This window comes from Myotis myotis, unplaced genomic scaffold (genome assembly GCF_014108235.1).
Source record: "Myotis myotis isolate mMyoMyo1 unplaced genomic scaffold, mMyoMyo1.p scaffold_m19_p_8, whole genome shotgun sequence".
Lineage (NCBI taxonomy): Eukaryota > Metazoa > Chordata > Mammalia > Chiroptera > Vespertilionidae > Myotis > Myotis myotis.
The window spans coordinates 89,151,068-89,163,408 of record NW_023416390.1 but is presented as its reverse complement, the minus strand read 5'-3'; the positions used below and the strand labels follow the sequence as shown (position 1 = coordinate 89,163,408).

General features: G+C 37.0%; 1 long non-coding RNA gene across 2 annotated transcripts; it reads right to left on the bottom strand.

Moving 5' to 3' along the window:
- Positions 1-225: 225 nt before the first annotated feature.
- LOC118661331 lies at positions 226-12,005 on the bottom strand. 2 transcript variants are annotated; one of them, XR_004969287.1, is made up of 3 exons: positions 11,947-12,005; positions 11,299-11,493; positions 226-315 (listed from the first exon to the last, which is right to left on the bottom strand). It is a non-coding gene; the product is annotated as an uncharacterized LOC118661331 (long non-coding RNA). The 2 variants fall into 2 exon arrangements; XR_004969288.1 differs by lacking the exon at positions 226-315 and adding an exon at positions 908-999.
- Positions 12,006-12,341: the final 336 nt, after the last annotated feature.

Sequence of the window (12,341 nt, the reverse complement as noted above, 5' to 3'; positions counted from 1 at the left end):
GTCAGTTTAGTGATAGTAGGTAACCATATTTCTGTCTTGTATACAGGAGGTAAATATGAAGGCTCTTAGACCAAACCTCCTGGCCAATCATATGGAAAAGAAGTTAGCATTGTAAAATTAAATTGTATGCTTATTGTTTTTTAAAGACAATTGACAATATTTTTATATTTTAGTTTCAGGAAACTATTCAATTTAAGAAACATTTATAGCACCTACCGTGTGCTAAGAATTGCACTCAGCACCTCCTCTCTGCTAAATCCCTCAGGAAACCATGGTGATACACATATCAACAAGAGCCCATAGTCATCAAAGCATCTAGTCAGAAATAAAAAGAAGAGAATATTAGATGTCAGAGATAGCTATCATTACCCTTGTCTATTTGATATTTGTTCTCTCCCTGGAATGTCTTTCAATTGGGCTACTTTTTGAAGGGTAGAAAAACAATCTTTGAAACTACAGGAATTCAGAGTTAATAATAAATTAATTAAAACAAAACACAATACCAATTGAAAGGATAAAGCACTAGGCCTATCCAAGGTATTTGGATAAGGAAATAATCAGATGGCCAGGAACTTCCCAGAGATAAAACTAACCCCAGGAACTGTGAGAGGGGAAGAAGATACCTTGTTGGACATCATGGCAATATCTTATTTTTATAATATGTTTTCTTCTGAGTTCTCTACCAAACTTTCTGGTATTTCAAATTACAGATTAATCTCCATTTCCCCTGGGATGCATTGTTTTATAGTAAACTTAACTTTTTAAATAGTGTGAAACTATGCTTATAAGTTATAGTATTAGTTTTTGCACCTGTTCTAAGAGCTAACTCTGGTTTCTATATTATAAATGTAGAATACGAGGAGCTCAGTCCTTGGAAAACTTCTGTGACTAGAAATTCATGCATGTCTGTAATAAAAGGATGACTCCCAGCCTTCGGAGCAGAGACACTGGTCCTTTGCACTTCTTTCAGGTGTTACGAATGCTCTATAAGCTGTCTTTCTATTTGAGAATGTGATAAAAGTACAAGAGAAAAATCAAAACTGAGTTTTCACAGTTACATTCCAAGAAAAGAAAAGGAGCCCTCACTCCCTACCCCCCACCCCCCACCCCCACAAAAAAAGCAATCAATGTTGGAGAATATACTATAGGCATAAATGGGGATATTTGAAGCCAGTTGATGGGTGACCAATTCATAAAAACTCATTAAGTTCTAGGAACTGAGGCTACTGGTAATACATGTGTTTTTAAACAATATATCAATATATCAGATATATTTTTATTGATTTCAGAAAGAGGAAGGGAGAAAGAGAGAAACATCAATAATGAGAATCACTGATAGGCTCCTCTTGCACGCCCCCTAGTGGGGATTAAGCCCACAACCCAGGCATGCTCCCTGATCAGGAATCCAGCCTTGACCTCCTGGTTCATGGGTTGATACTCAACCACTGAGCCATACTGGCTGGGCACATGTGGTTTTTATTTTAAATTCATACTTTATTAATCTTTTCCATTTCTAAAACACTGCAGTATTTATTGAATGCACTCTGAGTCAGTCACTTAACATAAAGTTAACTGTGGGAATTTGGGCACAAGACTTTCTTCAACTGCCTATGACCTTCTGGAAAGCAGAGCCAACCAGCCTTAGCCTCTGCTTGCTCCCTTGCAGGCCCAGCTCAGTGCTTGGCCCTTGAGTTCAAAAACTGAGTACAACATGAATGCACGCATCTGCCAGAAGCTACTATGCTTCCTGAAATATTTCATTGGTTTTCCAGGTACTCAAAGGCTAATTTCCAAATGCCAAAATGTCTACTAAGATTGCATGCTTTGCACAACCAGACAGTCGGTGACTCAACCAACAGATGGTAAGATTTTGTAGTTGGGAAGGCATGAGTAAATTAGCTCTACATTAGGAAAGACTCCACTTGGTTTTTGTTTTAATGGCCATAAAGAAATGTCTTTCAAAGACCAGTGGGATAACGGGCTTCCAAGGGAGAAGGGGAGTGATATTTGGGAGATAGGAATGTTCGTTACAAAGGCATAAGGGGAGAAATTGTACAAATGAAATATGAGACTAAAAAGTAGAAAGAGATCTACTTTTCTTTTTATTCTTTAAGAGCAAAAGGAAGCTGAGATAAAGCCATAGGCATTGGCATAGGCTCAGATCTTTGCCAGTTGGAGCAGTAGCAGGAGAAGCATTCAGAAATGGAGACTGCAGGTGACATCCTCTGCATACATACTTTCAAGTGTAGCACCCCCAGGAGGCCAAAATCACAGCAGTACAGGGAGGAAGAGACTTCCCAGCTTTGTCCCAGCCTCGGCAATATCATGAGAGTATATGCTTGGATGATTAAACACATTAATCTTAACTGTGACAGTAGTACACGTAAGGAGCTTGTTTCAAATATGACTATCACCTGGATCTCTAAAACATCACTTTCCATACGCAGTACACCCTAGACAATGTAGTTAGTAACCCATTCTTTTAGTAGTGATTTAATACATGTTTAAAAGGATGTATGGCTTTACTTACCAATACTAGCTTTACTCAATTAATGGGGAGGAAACACCTCCAAAGGAGATCAGTGCTCCAGGGGGGAAATGGTAAGGAGGTAGTGGCAAATAACATATTCAGTACTTGGCTATGACCTTATATTTAGAAAATAAATATGTATTTTTTTAATACTGCAAACGGTGAACATTAATTTTCTCAAAACCTTCTTGATTGGAGAAACAAGGGAGAAGGATCAGTGAGAAACGCTAAAATAGACGGAGTGTTTGTTTGCAGAGCACATGTCTCCTGGTTGTCCTCTCTCTTACACACCTTCAGGCTCATGGTCCCTGCGCAGTGAACTCCCTGCAGTTGTAACTTATTACACGAGGGCACCCTCTTGCTTCATTCCCAGGCTCTAGGCAAGACTTTGAGGACACGAAGATAACTAAGGATAAGCCTCTGGCCTCACGAAGCTCCTACTCTAGTGGATAAGACAGTCAAATCAACATGGTTGAAACACAATGTAGTGAGATTTAATCATAGGTTGCTGTGCAAGGGTAAAAGGACGGACACTCACGTTAAACCAAAAAATACAATAGCTGATAAAATTTCTTTACAAGTGCTCAGCAAAACAATTTTTTCACACACATAGATCAGTAAAGACCACCTATCCTCAGAGATTATCTCTCAGGGAACTTAAAATTATGTTTACACGCTTTCTTTATTCCTCTTTCCATGGAAACAAACACTTTGTTCTCAAACCACACATTAGCTTCAATGAAATTTATTGCTAGAAATTCAGCAAGATAATTTCTGGGTGAGGTGTTTTTAAATGTTTAATTGGAAATATGGCTCTTTCCACTTTCATTAGATAGAATATGGGGACATTATTTAGAACCCTTTCAAGGAAAATATTTCTAAATCAAATTACCTTAATGCAGTGAGTTTTTTATATCACATGAATAAATACCTCAGTTGAGATGTAGAAAACCATTTAGGTCCCTGTTATCTCTGCTTTACAAATGGGTGCTGGCTTCTGCTCTCAGCATGAGGCTGAGAGCAGTGGTGTGTGACAGGGGATAACCCGCTAACAAAGAGGAGGCTGGCCTTTCTGTTTCTTTTCCGAGCCTCAGCAATGTTGCCAATCGTCTCAGGAATCAGAGAGCTACATTATGGTTAAAAACAATGGTGAAAAAAAGAACAAAAACAAACAAACCAAAAAAAACAATGATGTTTCATCATAAAGTTATTTCCAAGAAAGAGACATTTTCTTTGGTTCCTTAACTTATTTGGGCTCATTGGTCACCCAGGGCAGAGGGCACAGTGGTTGAGTCTCCTTCCCTATTATAACCACAGGACTACATACTTACTACCAGGCTTTTCTGAACCTCTTCTCTTCCTCCACGAAATGCTAGCCATACCATAAGTCCTACCTAGGGTGCAAAAGGGCTGAATGATGGACCCTCAGTGCTGAGAACAGGGCCTGGCTAATGACATGTGGGTTTGGAGCAAGTTCTCTCATCTCCTTGGGCAGACCAATAGCTGTATAAAATGATAATAATAGTACTTAGTGAAAATATTGTGGCAGTTGGATAAGTTAATATATACCAAAAATTAAAGCAGTGTCTACATATCATAGGCACTAGACAAATGGTTTTGTTTTATTAAACAAATGTTAAACTATTATATTTATCCTATGTCTTGAATTACTTGTTTGGGCCCTGCATTGGTATTTTCCTTTAGTTTTGTTTTCACAATGAACTGGTGAGTATTAGTATTTGTTTCACAGATGCCCAAGCTGAGTCTGGAACTCAGTAGAATTTGGTGACTTAGCATCACTCAGTAAGTGGCTGAGACAGAATTTATTTTGAGTTGAATAACATAGAGATTGTTCTTTATTTTGAACACCAACTGGAATCCAGAAAATTTTATTTTCAATAATTAAAAAAATAAAATTAAACTCTTAGCTATTGCTTGGAAAACATTTCTTTAAGTTAAACAAGTCCAATAAAGTACCTTTTTCACTTAAACATGACATGGCCAATGGAAGCAATATGCAAATGAGTCAGCCATAAGACTCAGAGTGAGAGGAACTGGGTGCCCGTAGCCAACAAAAGCAGTGGCTTCTCTCACTCTTTAGCCACAAGGGTGGCTGACTTGAATGGTTTTCCAGAATAACTCACTTTTTCCCATGCATTTTTAAATTATCTTTATATGTGCTAGGGCACTTGTGTATATATGTGTGAACAAATGTACTTGGTTTTTATGTGGTGCATTTATAAACAGGACCTTGAGGCTAAGCCCTGATGGGTGCATTATTGAGCGGCGAGCAATAAATGGAGGAGGAAAATTTAGAAAGGAGAAAAATCTGTGTAAACACAGGTGTAGCCTGGGATACAGGATCAGTTAGCAACTTAAATTGTGTTCCACTGAGACAAAGGGGAGGCCACATTTTACAGTAAAAGTTCTGCCCAGGTTCTCAATTCGGTCTCTTTTATGTAAATGATGTACCCAAATAATATAGTTCTGATTTGACAGAGCAGGTCTCAGTTTGTTGGTAGAAAGATGAAACCAGGGTTTCCCTGCAGCGGTTGAGTCAGATGGTGTGAACAGCTGGGTGCAGTGGGGGAGCCTGTGGTCTAGTGTGAGGTCCTTGTGCATCAGAAGCCCTGTCAGCAAGTGGCCACTAGGCTCTTATTATTCATAACATGTGCACCTTCTATGGACCATGGAGTGTCCATTTCAGCTGATAAATTGCTTCTTAGGGTTCACATCAAATGAATCTTTCTTCTCAGGGTCCACAGACCCATGGGTTTATGCAAAACTGTGCAGCTTAGCTATTTCATCACTCACTACTACAGTATAACTTTTAAGAACACATATTTTATAAATAGCTCTATGTGGTTTAAATATTATCCTTAGGGGAGTCTGCTTTTGCAAACTATTTAAATTGTTGTAAATTTCCTTAAACTCTAAGTTGAAGAAAATGATAGATCATGCCCCATACAGAGCTTTTGAGGATTAGTGCGTTCTCTGATCTCACTGCCTACCATTCTCTTTTTCACAGACGTCTCCACACACACTTTTCAGCTCCCACAGTCCCATTTCATTCTTTTGGCCACACTTTTGTTTTGGTGTTTTGCTCTTCAAGTTGTCTCTAACTGGATCACTCTTACACCAGATCTCATTTTGGCTTATTTTGTTGCCTTTTTCCTGTATCAGTTCAAATGTCACCTTATCAGTGAGGCCCTGAAGGACTTCACCTAAAGCAAGTGCTTTGTAAGCTGATGCTGTTCCTCTAAAGCAGTGGTTCTCAACCTTCCTAATGCCGCGACCCTTTAATACAGTTCCTCATGTTGTGGTGACCCCCAACCATAAAATTATTTCTGTTGCTACTTCATAACTGTAATTTTGCTACTGTTATGAATCGTAATCTAAATATCTGATATGCAGGATGTATTTTCATTGTTACAAATTAAACATAATTAAAGCATAGTGATTAATCACAAAAACAATATGTAATTATATATGTGTTTTCAGATGGTCTTAGCCGACCCCTGTAAACGGGCCGTTCGACCCCCGAAGGGGTCACCACCCACAGGTTGAGAACCACTGCTCTAAAGGTTCTCCTCCATCCTCCCTTATCATCTCCAGGGTGGTTAGCAGGGCCAAATCTCAGCATTAGGGCAAATAAGGACACACAGTGTACTATCCAGAAGCAATAACTGCAAACAGAAAAAATCAGCAACCTACATAAAAGACACCAGCAGGAATCAGGGAAAGATGAGAAAAATAGACCATGAGGGGTTGCAGGTGGGTGGGGAATTGAACTAAAAATTCAGATAGGGAAGAACTCATTGAAGGTGGAGTAGTGACCTATGCCTAAGGATTAGTACTCTGGCAAGGTTAGCTGAACATAACCTCAGTGTGCTGTGGGTATGACTCCTTACAGCTTTGAAATGATGGTTAACAGTAAATGCCATGGAGATGGCAGGGCTGCGGTGCCACAGTACTGAGGGAAGGGCCAAAGGGTTCATGGAAGAGAATGGATTTATTATGTAAAACCTGAGAAAACATCACTTGACTATGTGTTCTAGGAAGGCCGATAGGGCACTCCTAGGATAAGGAGGTATATATTGGCAGAGAGACTGAGCATCTTAACAACATTGATATTGGCCTTGCTTTGCAGGCTGGATCAGTTAAGTAAACATGCTGCTATGGACCTGTGCTTCCTGGAAACATTGCAGGAACAGGGCAGAGAGTACCAATAAGGGGACTCTACAATGGCAGAGCAAGGTGGTAGTGTTCAACTGTTAGAGACAAGATGTAATTACCAAAAGGTACAGGGATGCTCAATTGGCAATGAGAATGTTGTATTCCCTGGAATCTGATAGATCATGATATAGGTCAATCCCCATTGAAAGAGAGTAAAGAAGGTCATAGGCCCAGAATCCATCGACTGAAGCAGGACTTTGCAATGTACCACAAGTATTTGTACTAAATATTACCCAGATACTTTCTGGAAGATACCTGTAGTAATGTACAAGGTGGAGCAACATAGGCTTGCAGTTTTGAGTATGAGAAACACAGAGTTTATTCTTGTATTATTATTTATTAACTATTGTATTACCTTTCCATCTAAACAACTGTCAAACTGCTATTGTCCCACCTTGTATGGACTAACTTTGTACTGTAGAAAAAAGTAATATTCAGCCTTTACAAGAATGGTTGGCTGTGAGTTCTGATGTGTCACTGGTGCCAGAGAAACCAAAATACCATCAAAATCTTACATCTAGTAAGAGTCCTAGTGAGGCCACATATAAATGGGATTCCAGGCCAAGTCATTTCTCAATTGATTCAGTCTTTCTGTAGACCTTCCCTGCTATTGTTGCCCCAGTGTCCAAGTATATGATTAGAATAAATATGTTTAGAAGCTGGAAGAGCCTCATTTTGGTTCCTTGATTTATGGACTAAGAGCCATGATGATAGTAAAGACTAAGTAAAGTCCTTTGTGACACCCTCCACCCTCAGAAATGGCAGTAAATAGGAGTGATAATGCATTCTAACAGGATTTGCAAAGATTAAAGCCATCATTAAAAATTTAAAGCTTTAAGAGATGCTATAGCAGTGCTTCTCATTACAATCATATTTAATTAGTTTGCCCTCTACAAACAATGATCACTCTTGAAAGATGACAGGGGTCTACTGTAAACTTAGCCCAACCATATCCATGGTTGCAGCTATGTATATAATGTGATATTTTTACTAGAACAGATTAATACAGGCTTTGTCACTCATCTGTCTATTAATCTAGTTAACAGACTATTCTTAAACAGGAACAAAAGAATCCCCCCACAGGCTTATTGACATATAATTGACATACACCACTGTGTAATTTTAAAGTGTACAATACAACGATTTGCTATACATATATATGTGTAAGGTTAGCCACAATAAGATTAGTTAATACACACTCCTTCGTGCATAATTACCATCTTGTTATTGTTGTTATGATGAGAATATTAAGGCTCTATTTTCAAAGCAACATTTGAGTATAAAATACAGTATTGTTGACTATACTTTAGTGGCCTTAAATCCCCAGAACATATTCATCTCATAATTGAAAGACTCTGCTCTTTGAACAATATCTTCCTATTATCTACACCCCTTACCTTCTGGCAACCATCATTCTCCTCTGTTTCTGAGGTGAATTCTTTTTTATTCCACATATATGTGAGAACATAGATGTATTTGTCTTTTTTCTGACTTATTTCACTTAGCATAATGTACTTGAAGTCCCTCCATACTATGAAAAATGGCAGGATTTGTTTCTTTATTGTAGCTGAATTCATTGTACATCCACATAGCACATTTTTTTATACATTTATCTATCAATAAACACTTAGGTTGTTCCCATATCTTAGCTATTGCAATAAACATGGAAGTGTAAATATATCTATGAAATCATGATTTTATTATACATACATGGAATTTGTGGGCCATAAAGTAGTTTTATTTATTTTATTTTTTACTGATCTTAGAGAAAGGAAGGGTGGAGGGGGGAGAGAAAGTTGAAGAGAGAGAAAGACAGACAGATAGGTTGAGAGAGAAACATTAATATGTTGCCACTTGCACCCACCCCAACTGGGGATCAAACCTACAACCTAGGTAAGTGCCCTGGCCAGGAATCGAACCCGACCTCTTTTGGTGAGTGGGATGACTCTCCAACCAACTGAACCACAGCAACCGGGGCAAGTAGTTCTATTTTTAACTTTTTGAGGCTCCTCCATACTATTTTTCATAGTGATGTACTAATTTATATTCCCACAGTGAACCAGGGTCTCCTTTTATGCACATCTTCATCACCACTTACCTCCTGTCTTTCTGATGATGACTTTTCTAACAGTGTGAAGTGATTGCTCATTGTGGTTTTAATTTGCATTTACATGATGATCAGTAATATTAAGCATATTTTTACTATAATTGTTGGCCATATCTATATCTTCCTTGGGAAATATCTATTTAGTTCCTCTGCCCATTTTTAAGTCAGACTGTTCTTTGTGTTTCTTATATTAACCCACCATCAAATACATGGTGTGCAGGTATTTTTATTTTTACCATTCCATAGGTTGCTTTTTTCATTTTGTTGATTGTTTTTTCTTTTGTGTGGAAGTTTTTTAGTTTGATATATTTTCACATGTTGAGTTTTTCTTTTATTGTTGGTGCTTTCAGTATCGTGTCCAAAAAATTATTGTCAAGACCAATGTCAAGAAGCAGATAACCCATTTTTTTTTCTAGGATATTATGGCTTTAGGTCTCATATTTCAGACCTTAGCCAATTTAAAGTTAATTTCTGTGAATAGTATAAGACAGGAGCTATTCAGTTTTTGTGGTCTCTTATGAATTTAATGATTGTTTTTGTATTTTTATGAAAAATGCCATTGGAATTTTGAAAGGGCTTTCATTGAATCTACAGATAACTTTAGATACTATGAAAATTTTAATATTAGCTCTTTCAATCCATAAATACAGATTTTTTCCCATTTATGTTTACCTTTTTTCAATTCCTTTAATCAATATATTATTGCTTTTAGTGTGTAGATCTTTTACTTAATTGGTTAAATTTATTCCAAGTATTTTCTGGTTTGATGATATTGCAAATAATGATTGTTTACTTTATTTTTGTTTTTTTATAGCTTACTGTTATTGTATAGAAATTCAACTAATTGTTGTATATTAATTTTGTATTCTGTAACTTTATGGAATTTGATTATTAGCTCTAACAAGTTTGGGGAGGAGTCTTTTGGATTTTTTTTTTTTTTCAAAAAGAGATAATTTTATTTTACCCTTTTCAAATAACATGCCTGTTATTTCTTTTTCTTACCTAATTACTCTGGTTAGGAGTTCACTTACTGTACTGAATAGGAATTGTGAGCATGGCATGCTTACTTTTTCCTGAGTTCAAAGAAAAGTTTTCAACCTTGCACACTTGAGTATAATGTTTGCAGCATATTTGTGCTATATGGCCTTTATTATGTTGAGGTAGATTCCTTCTACACCCAATTTGTTGAGAGTTGTTTTCGTGAAAAAAAATGTTTGATTTTGTAATTTTTTTTTCTGCATCTATTCAGATGATTATATAATTTTGTCTTTTATTCTATTAATGTGATGTACCACTTTATAGATTTGCATATGTTGAACCACCCTTGCATCTCAGGAATAAATTCCACTTCATCATTGTGTATGACCCTTTTAATGTACTGTTCAATTCATTTTTTTAAAAATAATCCTCACCTAAGGATATGTGTTTATTGATTTTAGAGCAAGAGGAAAGGAGAGGGAGACAGAGAAACATCAATGTGAGAGAGAAACATCTATCAGTTGCTTCCGTATGGTTCCCAACTGGGGATTGAACCTGCAACCTGGGCATGTGCTCTAATGGGGAATCCAATCTGCAATCCTTTGGTGCACAGGATGGCTCTCCAATCAACCGAGTCTCACTGGCCAGGGCTGTGCTGTTCCATTCTGTTCACTAGTATTTTGTTAAAGAGCTTTGCATCTTTGTTTATCAGGGAAACTGGCCGCTAGTTGTTGTATCTTCATGTGACTTTGGAATAGAGTAATGCTGAACTCATGCAATCAATTAGAGTGTGTTTCTTCCTCTGCAATTTTTTGAAAAATCTGAAAAGGATTAACATTAATTCCTTTTTGTAAGTGTTTATAGAATTCACCTGGAAAGCCCCCTGGTCCTAGTCTTTTCATTATTGAGAGGTATTTTGTTTTTTAATTTTTTTTTATTGATTTCAGAGAGGAAGAGAGAGAGATAGAAACATCAATGACAAGAGAAAATAATTGCCTGGCTGCCTTCTGCACGCCTCCTTCTGGGGATCGAGCCCACAACCTACGTATGTGCCTTTGACCAGAATTGAACCTGGGACTCTTCATTAGGCCGAAGCTCTATCTACTGAGACAAACCAGCTAGGGCTCATTATTGAGAGGTTTTTGATAACTGACTCAACCTTCTTACTTCTGATTGGTTTGCTTTTTTTGGTTTTCTGCATGATTCAGACTTGGTAGGTTATATGTTTCCAGGAATTTAACCATTTTTCTAAGTTGTTCAATTTGTTGTTGTATAATGGTTCATATGGTCCTTTGTGTTTATGTAATTTTAATATCTCTTCTTTAATTTATAATTTTATTTATGTGATCCTCTCTTTTCCTGGTTAAGCAAATCCTCTCTTTCCTTGGTTAAGCAGATCTAGAGGGAATAATAAGCAACAGTATAGTAATAGTGGCAATTTCAATACCTGACTTCTAGCAGTAAGTGTCCATCCAGACAGAAAGTCAATAAGAAAATGCTGGGCATGAACTGTACTTTAAAGAATCTGACAGACTTCTCCACAGCATTTCACCCAACAGCAGTAGAATATACTTTCTTCTAAAGTGCTCATGGAAGATTCTCCAACTCATATGTTAGGTTACAAAACAAGTCTCAGAAAATGCTAAAAAAAAAAAAAAAAGATTAAATTAATAGTAAGTATATTTTCTGACCACAATGGCCTGAAACTAGAAACAGTAACAGGAGGGAAACTGTAAAAGTCACAAATATGTGGAAGTTAAAAAACACACTCTTTTTTTTTTTTTTTAATATATTTTTATTGATTTCAGTGAGGAAGGAAAGAGATAGAGAGAGAGATAGAAACATCCATGATGAGAGAGAATCATGAATTGGCTGCCTCACGCAAGTTTTCACTGGGGATCGAGCCCACAACCCGGGCATGTGCCCTTGACCGGAATCGAACCTGGGACCCTTCAGTTCCCAGGCTGATGCTCTATCCACTGAGCCAAACCGGCCAGGGCAACAACACACTCTTAAATAATGAATAGGTCAAAGATGAAATCAAAAGAGTGATAAAAAATGCATCAAAACAAATAAAAACTGAAGCACAACATACCAAAACTTATGGAATGCAGCAAAAGCAGTTCTGAGAGAAATTTATAATGATGAATGCCTACATTTAAGAAAACAAAAATCAAGTAAACAACTTATATTTATACCTCAAAGAGTTATAAAAAGGAGAATAAACTAAGTTTAAAGTGAGTAAAATAAAGGAGAAACAGAGATTAGAATAGCAGTAAATAAAATAGAGAATAGAAAAACAACCAAAAAGATCAACAAAACTAAAAAACTGATTTTTTAAAAGGTAAATCAAATTGACAAAAGAAGCTTTAATTTAAGTGGGAAGGGCATCTATTTTAACTGTCCCTGGACATGATTAATTCTATTCTCTTTCACAGTATATATGTAAGGGACTTGAATCATATTTGAAATATCTACAGCATCGTGCTA